Here is an 11,823-nt window from a genome sequence, read left to right as displayed (position 1 = left end):
AGAAAATGGGGGTGATTTTCACTGTGATTTCAGGCCACCAGGCATCCACTAAGCTACTGTAAATGTTTGGACCAACAGGTGCTGGGTGTTGCTACCATTATGTGCTGCTAGACTCTCTGGATGAAAAGTATGGATGAGTATTTCACTTTATTTTACAAAAAAAAAGTGGACTAATATTGTGGGACTTGGGATTCTGTTTCCTAAAAACAAACCAAAAAAGGCTTGATTTTTCAGAGGTTTTTAGCTGATAAACCCATCAGACTTCCATGGAAGGTGGGAGTATTGAACATTTGATTCATGAATATTAGACCTTTATCTTCCTGGCTTATCAGCCTCACATATTGAACAGAATTTTTGTGATCTTTGCCCATCTTTCAAAACCTCATGCCCTAAAGCAGTGATTGTTCTCCAGTCTCTCTCTGTAACTATGCTACATTCCTCTATCATGTAATCTTCTAATCTATCATGTATGTCATGCTATTTTCTTTATAAAAGTACCTAGAAAGTGGAGAAGTCAAACTCAAAAAGATGGTACTAAGTTGTAAGATCAAGCTGAGGTACCACAGCAAAATAACGTAATTAAATCTAATTTCTTTTGTGCCTTGATTCGTCATACAATGTATTTACTATTTACAATAGTAAATACATTTGACAGTGATTATTAGATTCTGAGAATAAAAATGAGATTTTTTAAGTATCAGATCCTCCTGTTCATTTTAAGAAGCAGATGTGTAGATTCTGAAGCTGCCACTCAGCTCAGTTACTAAATTGTGACAGGTATGGAAATACTGAGGTGAGGAAGCCTTACTTTTGAAATGATGTGTGCATAATAAGGTACAGGACGAAAGCAAGCCAGAAAGCAGTGTAATGCAGTCAATGAGAAGAAGCTCATGCTTCTTCTGGAGCCATCTGCATTCCCATGCCATGTGTCCAAGTTATAAAGAGAGTCAGTGACTTTACTGTCTTTACAAATCAGAGGCCTCTTAGGCCTTTGGGACATTTGCATTGCAGCCCTCAGCAAAATTTTGATTGAGTTCAAGATAACAAAGTTTGTAGAGAGTGCTGGATATATTAAACTAGAAGAAAAAAAACATTAAGAAAAAGCTTAGAGAACAGGAAAAGAGGTAGGATGAGAATAAAGATAAGAAGAAATATTCTTTCTCCTTGCTCTGGTAAGGGTCCAGTTTATCTTTGTGCTTAGGTAAAATCATCAGCAGGGAGAGCTCATGAAGAGAGTGCAGACTGAAGTGGTAATACAGCTGCCTTTCCAAGCAGTGCAGTCAGCACTGTCTCTGCTACAGCCTGAGGATTTATTTTAAAGTTGTTTCTAATTCTAAGTGATGGGCTCGCTTGCTTGAGCAGTGGCAATTGAAGCTTAAAACACCATGACACATCATTTCGGTAAGAGTTGGAAAGACCAGATACAGATCAAATCACCATCATTTTATCTTTACAATACAAAGCAAAATGCACATAAACAGGACATTTTTGTTGCTTACTCATTTTGTATTTTATCATCTATTAACTGCTGCTTAAATATCCTTGTAGGCTGTGTTAATTAAATTAAACATTCTGGAAATAAGCAATGGTTGCCTTATAGCTCAAGGCAAAAAAGAAATAATCATATAAAATTTTATTTGAGTCTCTGTATTTCCATGCTTTGCCATTCTCTTTCCCTTTTTCTCTTCCAATAATATGCTGACCTTCTGCAACTGGAAAAGTGTGTGGGTTTTGCCTCAAAAGCAAGAACTGAGGAATAGAGATAAAAGCATATCTGGCTTAATAAGAGTAGACACATCACAGAAGTACTCCTTGTTGCACCTGAGTCATTGGGAAGTGCCTGGTCTATGCAGTGCCCCCTTTAGTCCTGTTTATGAAAGATTGTTCCTGATTGTCTACTTTTGAAGGTGGTAAACATTATCTTGAAGGTTGATGTTTAAATTGCTAGGTATTTTTCCTTGAAGACTGCATGACTCAAGGAGAAACTGAAATATTCACAACTCTTCCCCCCATCTCAGGAACAAACTGTGACTGCACAGAAACCCTTCTGGCTTGCAAAGAGGGCACGGGCTGGTTGTTCTCAATGTGTTCATGGAAACGCATCTGTAGCTCTGTTTCATCAAACACCTCCATGTTTTTCAGATCTCAATGTTCACAGCATGTGTGTAAGGGAGATAGTAGTATTCTTAGCACAGAAAAAACACCATCTCTGGAATAAAATCAAGTTGGCAAGAAGGAGACATTTTTATAATATAAAAGGTATATTTGGTTTTCTATCTTCTGAACATTATTTTTTGTGAGGGGACATTCTGCACCCTATGACACCTGAGTTTCTTTTTGGAAACTTAAATATACCCACTAGATCACTGGTATCCTTGTGTTCATTGACTTCTTCTTCACTATGTATTTGTGAGCTAATTATCTCTTCAACAAAGCCATCCTGAGTGTTCCCATTGTGTGTCTATTGAGGAGGAAATGAAGATGACCGACCCTTCTGTGCACTGTGCAATAGCTTTTACATTATCACATCTGCCAGGTCATATGTGTGCTTTTACCTGAGACTTGCTTGTCAGTCCCCAGTTTCATTCATAGTCCTTCACTCACACTTGTAGTGTAGTTCTTAGAAGACATGAGCTGCTGCTGGGCACCTGCATGTGCTGTATGTAAGGGAGGAACCTGCCCCAGCCAGGGAAGCACAGCTATAGAATAGCCAAGGGCTTTGGTCATCCTCAGAATCAGACTCAGATGGGAAAAGACCTCTGAGATCATTGAGTCCATAATCTTTGACTGAACATCACCTTCTTAAATAGATAATGGCATTAAATGCCATTTCCAGTCATTTCTCAAACATCTTCAGGGATGGTGACTCCACCACCTCTCTGGGTTGTCCATTCCAATGTTGAATCAACTGTTCTGTGGAGAAATGCCCCCTGAGGTCTAACCTGAACCTCCCCTGGCACAGCCTGAGGCTGTGTCTTCTCATCCTGGCACTGGTTGCCTAGGAGAAGAACCCACCCAACTACACCCTCCTTTTGGGGGTTGCAGAGAGCGATAAGGTCTCCCCTGAGCCTCCTGTTCTCCGGGCTGAAATCCTCATGAAGGTGTAACTGCACTCCAGTGCATCCTCCCTGATCTACCCTTAGCTACTGCCTGGTGCCTCGGGTACTCAAATAGTTGGATATACTGCCTGGAGCTCATGGGTGGGTGAGAGCAGAGACTGAGGCACAGCTGTGCTTATTAAATACAAAACCTCTTTGCCTTGTAGGTGATGCATGCTCACACATATTTCTGCACACCTGATGTATGCAAATGGCCACCAGCAAATCAGCTGTGCTCATGCACACGCTTTGCTAATGAGAGATCCAGAATACGATACAGAGAATTTGTGAGCTTTGAAAATATGGGCTGTTGTATCCTTAGGTAGTAAGCTTTGTCACAGGTTCCAGGATTGCTGCTTAAAAACCATGTGAAAGTGATTCTAGCAACAATTACTCCTAATTGCCCTTGCCTTGGAGATGCATGAGACGAAGTCTGAGCTCTGTTCAGAGGTATTTACTTTTTGATAAATAGCCATTTTGCAGCTTGATTTAATGGTTTCATTAAGCACACGTACGAAGAGATCACGCACAGACAAATGTACTTGCACATATCAATGAAGGGCATGGTAAGAGTATTAGAAATTTGCTTAAGGCACAGCTGAGGCTGCCTGGTGCAGGTCTATAAGTGCATTCTGTTTACAAGGCAAATTACTATCAATCCATCATTGCAATGTGTTCAACTGATGCTGCTATAAGGATCTGAAAAGGTCTTGCTTTCCAGCAGTCTAATGAAATGAACGCTTACAATGTGTATTTTAAGAAAGGAGAATGTGGTAGAAATAGATCTATTTCTGTCAGGTGTGTTCTTTATGCTGAATGCTCTCTGCTAAACCTCTACATAAATATCCTTGTTGTTTTAATTCAGATGTGACATTATCACATTTTGTTATCAGCAGCTGGGTGAAAAGATATTTTGCCAAGGTGCTGACATAGTGTGGTTTTATTGCTACTTACACTGCTCAAACTTCAGTATCACATAATGGAGTTGATGCTTCATTTTATAGATGTATTTCTAAGCTAAAGTTTCACTATTAATAAACAGATAAATGGGGGTTTATTAATATAAATGGAACATATGTCAAAATGATCCTTTAGCCATGTTCTAGTGTTAGTAGAAGTTTCCTACCAATATATAAACTTACATTATAGTTATATTTTGATTTATCTGGTTATTAATGGTAATATCAGATGGGAATGGCTACTTTTGGAAGTGACTGGAACAAGGAAAACAATTGCCCATGCTTTTGATGCTGTCATAGTACTGTCCTGGTTAAACCTTAGTAGGGGAATAAAAAAAAGCACAGCTTTGCAATTGGGGCTGTTAGAAGAAATGTGGTTTTCTGCACAAACACAGGAAATAACAGTAGGGATGTTCATATATTCCCAGTCAACAGTTTTCCAGTTATGCATACAGATAATTCCTCTCCCATATGCTTAATGGTCCTGCTTTCTTGTCCTGCTCCCAGGAGCTTTCATCCTTCTGTAACTCCAGTCTGAAGGGCTTTCTCCCAGTGACAGTTCTGTTCTCCAGCTCTCAAGTTCAATCTACAGAAAGTGGAGTAAAGCATATAATTACTACACAGATGTTTTCTTTGTCCACGTTCTCATACAGGCTTGGTGCCAATATTTATTTAAATGGTGGGAAATGCCAGTAGCTCCCTTGTCAAAAGCATCGCTCCCAGCTGCCAACCTCAGGGAGTATTTGGGCAGAGAACACTGAATACAGGATTAGTACTTTAAAAGCCTTGAAAACTAACTGGGGAAAGTTGTGGCACAACTGTGATTTAGTGTTAGCTCCTGATTAGAACAGACATCAAGTCCAGTGTTCTTCCTACTTTTCTGGAACTAGGAGCAGTAATATAAGCATATGTATGTTATCCTGCATATTTTATGAGATCAGAATTTGCCATTAAACTGACCTTTCTTTTGTCTCTAAGTGGACTAGGCCCCATGACTTACAGCAAGAAATCCTGTAATCTTCTAGCATTTGTCAGATTCAGGCTTGACTGATGGTGTGTTTAAGAACTTCCACTGTCTCTCGCACTGGCACACAGCTGTTTGGGTGATGGCCCAACACATGGGGGTTCTTGTACATGACCAGAGTGAATAAAACATCTGCTCAAAGAGGATGTTGTTTTCCCTTCATGTCACTATTAATACTGGCAGGCTCAGAAACACAAGCCACAAGTTTACTGATACTCCAAGGGCATTTTCTTTCTTGTTTTCCAAGTATTAACTCAGAACTGCTCCCAGTGGTAGCTGTTCAGGGAAATTACTGTCCCAATAACTTAAATGCTATGATTTCTAAGCTTAACCATTACACATCTCAGATATTCTCTCAGTGGGATATGAAAACAGGAAGCCAGCCTATTATTCCTTCAGAAAATGATCCTTTAGTCAGATTTATGTATATGAAGCAGCTCATGAAAGGGCCTGGCACTTCACTTTAGGCTATCATATGACCCATGGTCAAGGAGGTGCTCTTGTAAACATTGCAAGGATTTTTTCCCCTCTGACAGAGACAGGAGCTGATGAAACATGAATATTCGGTGCTACAACAGCCAGTTGACCAACAGGAGAGGCTGGTGTCTACTTGTAATAGTTTCTAAGGTCAGGAGATGACAAAATAATTTAAATAATCTGCTTTCCAAGGCTGTGAAATCCTGACTATGTAGCCTGAACTTTGAAGTTGGCTGGTACCTATATTAGGCATATTGAATATGATCTTTAATTGTCCCCACTGATTGCAGTAGTGGGCAGTCCAAATCAATCATGCTGTTGGTCAAGACATAGATTTATGTGCCTTCTGCTAAGACACCACAGAGAATGCTCATGGTTGCCTGAAGCAGTCCTGTATCAAATTTTATTCCATTAAGATGCATCTGTAATATCTACATCCAAAATATTAAACGTTTTCAACTTGATTACAAGTTTGTGTCAAGGTAACTACAGTACAGTCTCTGTCCCTAATATCACTTGCAGCACCTCCCTGGTGAAATAAGATCACAATTTTGGTAGTCATCTAACTGATGAAAAAAAGAGTACTGCTAGGTACTGTGCAAAAGTGTAGTTTGGAAGTGTTGGTTGGCCTTTTCTGTGGCAAGGAAGATAACTAACGTATTCTGTTCCCCTGAAAATATTCTAGAATCTGTCAGGTAACAGGGGGCTTTGTAGATTGTTCTTCTGAGAATGTGAAGTAGCAAGTTGTCTTAACATTTTCCTCCTAAGTGAAAATAAAATTGCCCATTGTTTTTTTTTTTGAGTGATTTTATCTTAATGGTGATGAGCAGATCAGAGTCTTGTTTTTCCCAAGATTAATGGGTTTCCTTACCTGTCTTTCTCCCCATTGTTTTTCCTTTTCCCCCACCATCAGAGCCAAACTACTAAAACACAGCAGATGCTGACAAACAGAAAGAACCACTTCTGCTCTTAATTTATCAAGAAAGTGCTAAGAATTTGGTTTTCTTGTTCACTTAATCATTCTGACGAGCTGACAGTACAATGTATCATCACTAGACAGGTGACAATGCTAATTCTGCAGCAGGTTCTCAAGGGAGATTTTTATTGTAAAAATTGGCATATATTGTATCAAGGCAACCAAAATACATTTAGGAAAACAGCAGTTCACTACTCTGTGCAGTTAGGTATCTCTCTGGGTCTTTATCACTGTAGAGACAGAGTTTCTGCTAATCTCAGCAGCCTCACAATGTGGGCCCTGGTAAAGCTGGCAGGTCCTTCATGTCTGTCCCCACTTCTGAAGCTGTTGTGATGTTGACAGATAGGAAGTAGACAGATGTTTGCTTAATGATTCTTTCCCTGGGGGGTCCTGTCAGAGCTCTTGGCAGGAAAATTGGGGAATTACTTTGGAAATTGCTAACTCACTTTCCCAAAGCGATAGACCAGTGCATTACAAAACAAATTTGACCAGTTTGTGAATGTATGAGCTGCCTCCAGAAAGGGAGGGAAGCTATTGCTGGTATAGATGTTGTCACACATCTCTTGCACTGCCAAATCAGTTCCATTGCTGTTGGCAAGGACTGGTGTCTGATGCTTCAACTGAAGGGAAACATTCTCTAAAACACACATGATTTGAGTGGTCCTGGACAGAAGACAGTCAGGAAGCAATTCCTGAGAAAACATGCAGGGGAGGGGGGAGGAAAAAAGAAGTTTAATTTTTGTTTTGAGTGCATTTTCAGAAACTGTGGTAATCAGCATGGTATAAGATTCAGATAAAGGAAAATTCTAATTATCTCCTCACATGATGACTGTTTGTCCTGCAGTGTGAGGTCAGATTACCTTTTTTCTTCATGGTTCCCACAGTGGTTAGAGACCAGGCTGCAGGCAGAGGGAACTGAGATGGCTGTAGCCCTGTGTGCAATCAGGTGTTGGAAATGTCAGCTGGCAATATATTACAATGCTTATTTTGCTCCATGGATTACGTGCTGTGCTCACATGTTGAGATGCTTTTAACTCATGTGCAGACTTTGATCTTTCTTTTTTTTTTCCCTGGTATTAGTGGGTTTTATCTGTGACCTGTGCAAGAAACAGCCCAAGCTGAGGAGAATATCTAAGCCCTGCTGATGCCTGCCATATGGTGACTTATCCTGAGATACATTTTTTCTTGATTTCTCTGATATATTCAACAACACAATCCCCATATGGTTATTGCTTCTTTGTGTATTCCAGTGGGAGTTTATCTTTTGCTTTTCGAAGATTTGCCACAGAGACTATCCTTAGTGGAACAGAACTGTGTGCCTGGCTCATCTAATCATCCTCCCTAGTTAGGGTTGCATCAGGGACTCTGTGTTAAATTGGGAAAGGCTTTTAAAGTTGAATATCTGAATACTGAAAGCTGTAGAAACACTGAAGAGCAAACAGAAGGCATCATTTATTAAAGTGTTCGATCAGCTTTGGCTTCCTACTGCCTACAGCTGACTTGATTTTCATGGCAAAGCTCGGGGAATCACAGTAAAGCAACATCCCCTCCTCCTGAAGTGACCAGAAATATTTTCTTCCATTACAGCAAATTCAAAACATGCAAAATGCTCAAGGAACTTTGCTGAGCTATTACAGTAATGTAGGACTGTGTCATAGTTTCACCCATTCGATATCAAAATGTAAGAGTATCTTGTTGATACTGGCAAGTCAAATCTATCCAGGTGCTCAGTAGGTTTTTAATAAAATGACAATAAAAAAGCCAAACCCCTGTGTTTCATTGTAAAGCACTTTTCCTGCTGTTTCACCTTACCCTGAAGACCATGACTTTTCACATCATCATACTGGGGGCATGTCCATGGTAGTGAGTAGTGATTCTGGGAGAGAACAAGTGCCTGCTTAAGGGTCACCTTGTAGAGGGCAGCATGAGTCAGTGAAGTCAGAAAACCATCCCAAAAAATCCTGAAATAGAGTCAAAAGAAATGCAGACTCAGTGGAACTCTTCAGGATACAAGCAACATGCTGCTCCCTATGCAATAGTTTCCAGCTGGAACCACAGTGGAAAAATAAACCCAGACCAAAGTAGATGCTGCTTTTCCAGTTCCCAGTAGACACATCCGTGCACTGCATAATATGATTTATTCAATTACATGTTTGTCATTCAGACATCTGTTAGATTTTTATATCCTCAGCCATAGTAATAAAGGAGTTTCATATAATGTCTTATTACAATGGTATCAGATGCTGGAAAGCAGCACTGGGAAAGATGTCACTGTGATTTTGAGAGGTACAGTGCATGCATATCATCAAGATTAATTAATGGTAGCAAACAACATTAGTGTGAGAATTTTATTAACCTAACTGCCTTTGTTTTCAAAACAGGAAATATGTAAACAGTTATAACATTCTGTCCTTCAATCCCCAAGTCCACTCTTCTTCCTTTCTCCCTCCCCTTGTTAGTCAAAATCAGACAGATGGTGTGTACTGAAAGGCTGTAAATCAGGAAGGATATAGTCTAAGGTCTGTGCCATATGTAGTGTTTATAGGTATTTCCTATACTCTATTAGTACTTCACACCTCTAAAGCATCAAGTATACAGTAGCATAAAAATAGGAATAGTAGAGTAATAAGAGCAATAAAAAAAAAAAAAAAACAAAAACAAACCTCCAAGGTGTTTTTCTGAGATGAATAAACTGGTCATAGATATTGATTGTACAACTACTTCCACCATGGAATTCTAGACAGACTGGAAGACTCTTCACCCACTTTTTTATACTGGTAGGGTTATGTGTGTATGAATCTGTGCATGTGTATGTACAAAAAATGCAGCTGCACGCAGACACACACACACAAAAGAGCTTTCTTTGATCCAGCTCCCCAAGTCTCTCAGCTAACTGGCAAATATATCTCAAAGCTCCAATAAAGTAGCTAAACCAAGTAAATACAATGTCTTGTATTTATCCACAGTTAAGTTATCCAAGTCACAGTGTCTGGCAATGTTCTCACGTGGTTTGAACCACCATAAATCCTGGAGGAGTTCTGTAGTGCAGTTACGCACTAAGTGCTGTGTGTTACACACTGAATCTCAGTTTTACCAAAGAAGCTGCAGTATCAGCTGGTTTCCTGAATTGCTTGTATTTATGGGGAGTGTTCATCAGTGATATATAAGGTCAATTTGTGCTGCTGTCATCACTGCCCAGAGACCAAGAATGCAACAATTTTTCAGAAATTCTTTGTGCTTCTTTCCTGTCCCATGTCACCTGGAAAATGAACTCTGGTAAGAACAATCAACAGAGTGACACAGCCAGTGCAGATTTGAGAGACACTGCTGATCTCAAAACTGCATGGTTATCCGATTTACTCTATTACTCATCAGTAAAACTGTTGTTGAGTTGTCTGCCTGGGCACTCGGGTACCACAGCCATGAGCACCACCCACATTTAGGTAGTTAAGATGGGCATGGTAAGTTAAGATTGTAACATTAAACGCTGTGACTGAACCAATGTGAGTTTCTATAATGCTGAAGTACAGAAAAAAACTTAGAATGTAAAGGCCCCATGCAAAAGCAGAAGGAGGTATCAGTGTCCCAGCAATAGCAATGTTAGGTGTCTGAGAAATGGCTTGAAGGCAACCTCTTCCCCAAAGAGCTGGTATTTTCACAAGACAAAGGGATCTTTAAATAAGCAAGAAACTCTATAAAAACCCTCCTGAGCTAATGATTTTTTGTGATGTCTGTGGTGACCTGATTGGTTCACTGGCTGGGGAGATTTGTTTTTACTTATGTTGGTGACAGGAGGTCCGTGAAACTAAAATGCAAAAACATTGTAAGTATAGCCTTTGCTCCCAGTTTGCCCACATGCAGTCTTTAATTCCAAGTCTAATGCAAAATCCTTTGTATGAGAGGTAAAAACTAGTGGAGATGTGCAATAATGGAGGCCCATGAAACTCAGAATCACTACCATGTTCTGTTTTCTTTTTAAGGTGTTTTTAAAGTCAGCTCAGTGTATTCTAAAGATCTCTGTGTTGCATAATATGGGATTCCTGTCTCAAGGACATTGAAATTCAACTTCAAACACTAAATAATAGGTAAAGTCACAAAAAAAATAGCAACATGTGAGGTGAAAGTGAGAAAAGAAAGTGAGGGGGGAGTTGGTTTCTTCTCCCAAGTAACAAGTGATAGAAAGAGAGGAAATGGTCTTAAGTTGCTCCAGGGGAGGTTTAGATTACACATCAGGGAAAATTCCTTCACCAAAAGGGTTGTCAAGTATGGGAACTGGCTGGTCAGGGAAGTGGAAGAGTCAGCCTCCCTGGAGGTATTTAAAAGATGTGTGGATGTGGCACTCAGGGACATGGGTTAGTGGGGAACCCAGCAGTGCTGGGTTAATGGTTAGACTCGATGATCTTAGAGGTCCCTTCCAACCTAAATGGTTCTATGATTCTAAATGAAAATAAGTTGGTTTTTTGCACCCAGAGAGTGGATTATGGATTCAAAGGAATGTTTCCAAATATCTGTTATATAAAAATAGAAAAGTAGTGTCTCTAGGGAAGACAGATTTTGTTTTCATTGTAGTTTCATATTTAGAGAAAGCAGCTAGCATATTCCATCTCAGGAGGCCTTTTTCCAAAATTTGCTACAAGTATCCTACCACATAACAAATTTACCTTAGGATGTTGGGATTGTTTTTTCATTCATACCTTGAGGCAAAAGAGATTGTAACAGCTGTCTTTCATATTTCACCGTGGTACATCTGTGTTTCAATTACTGTTTTGTCTAAATTTCCCTTTAGCAGGATTTAGATAACCAAACAAGACTAAAGGCTTCACTATGCAAAAAAAGCAAAACACAGAAGTCACTGTATTTATACTGATGCTCAGCCTGATGTGTTTCTACAAAATAGCACAACTAAATTCAGTCTGGGACATCAGGCTTACAATTCAGGTGGGCAGGAAGGAACGTCTATGTTAAGGGAAAAAAACTAATGAGAGAGGGAGGAGAAAGCAACACATGAAACAGGGTATCCTAAATTAATGAATCCTAAGCTCTGCACATTTTTGTCTCCTCCTTTCTGGTTCTTGCTATTGCTCTTTTGTGCAATCCCTTTATGGCCTGTCTTTGGTGCAAGTGTCCCTTTGGCCCTAGAATGTGTCAGGAGAGTGGCTATCCCATAAGGTAACCAGCAAGGATCAATACAGTGATAAACTGTTTTACTGCGAATGGAGTTGATAAAACATAACCAATAAACATTGCAGAAAGGCTGACAGGGCTGACAATTACCAAATTCAGAGGGGC

Source organism: Serinus canaria, chromosome 3, assembly GCF_022539315.1.
Source record: "Serinus canaria isolate serCan28SL12 chromosome 3, serCan2020, whole genome shotgun sequence".
Taxonomy (NCBI): Eukaryota; Metazoa; Chordata; class Aves; order Passeriformes; family Fringillidae; genus Serinus; species Serinus canaria.
This window is presented reverse-complemented; position numbering follows the sequence as displayed.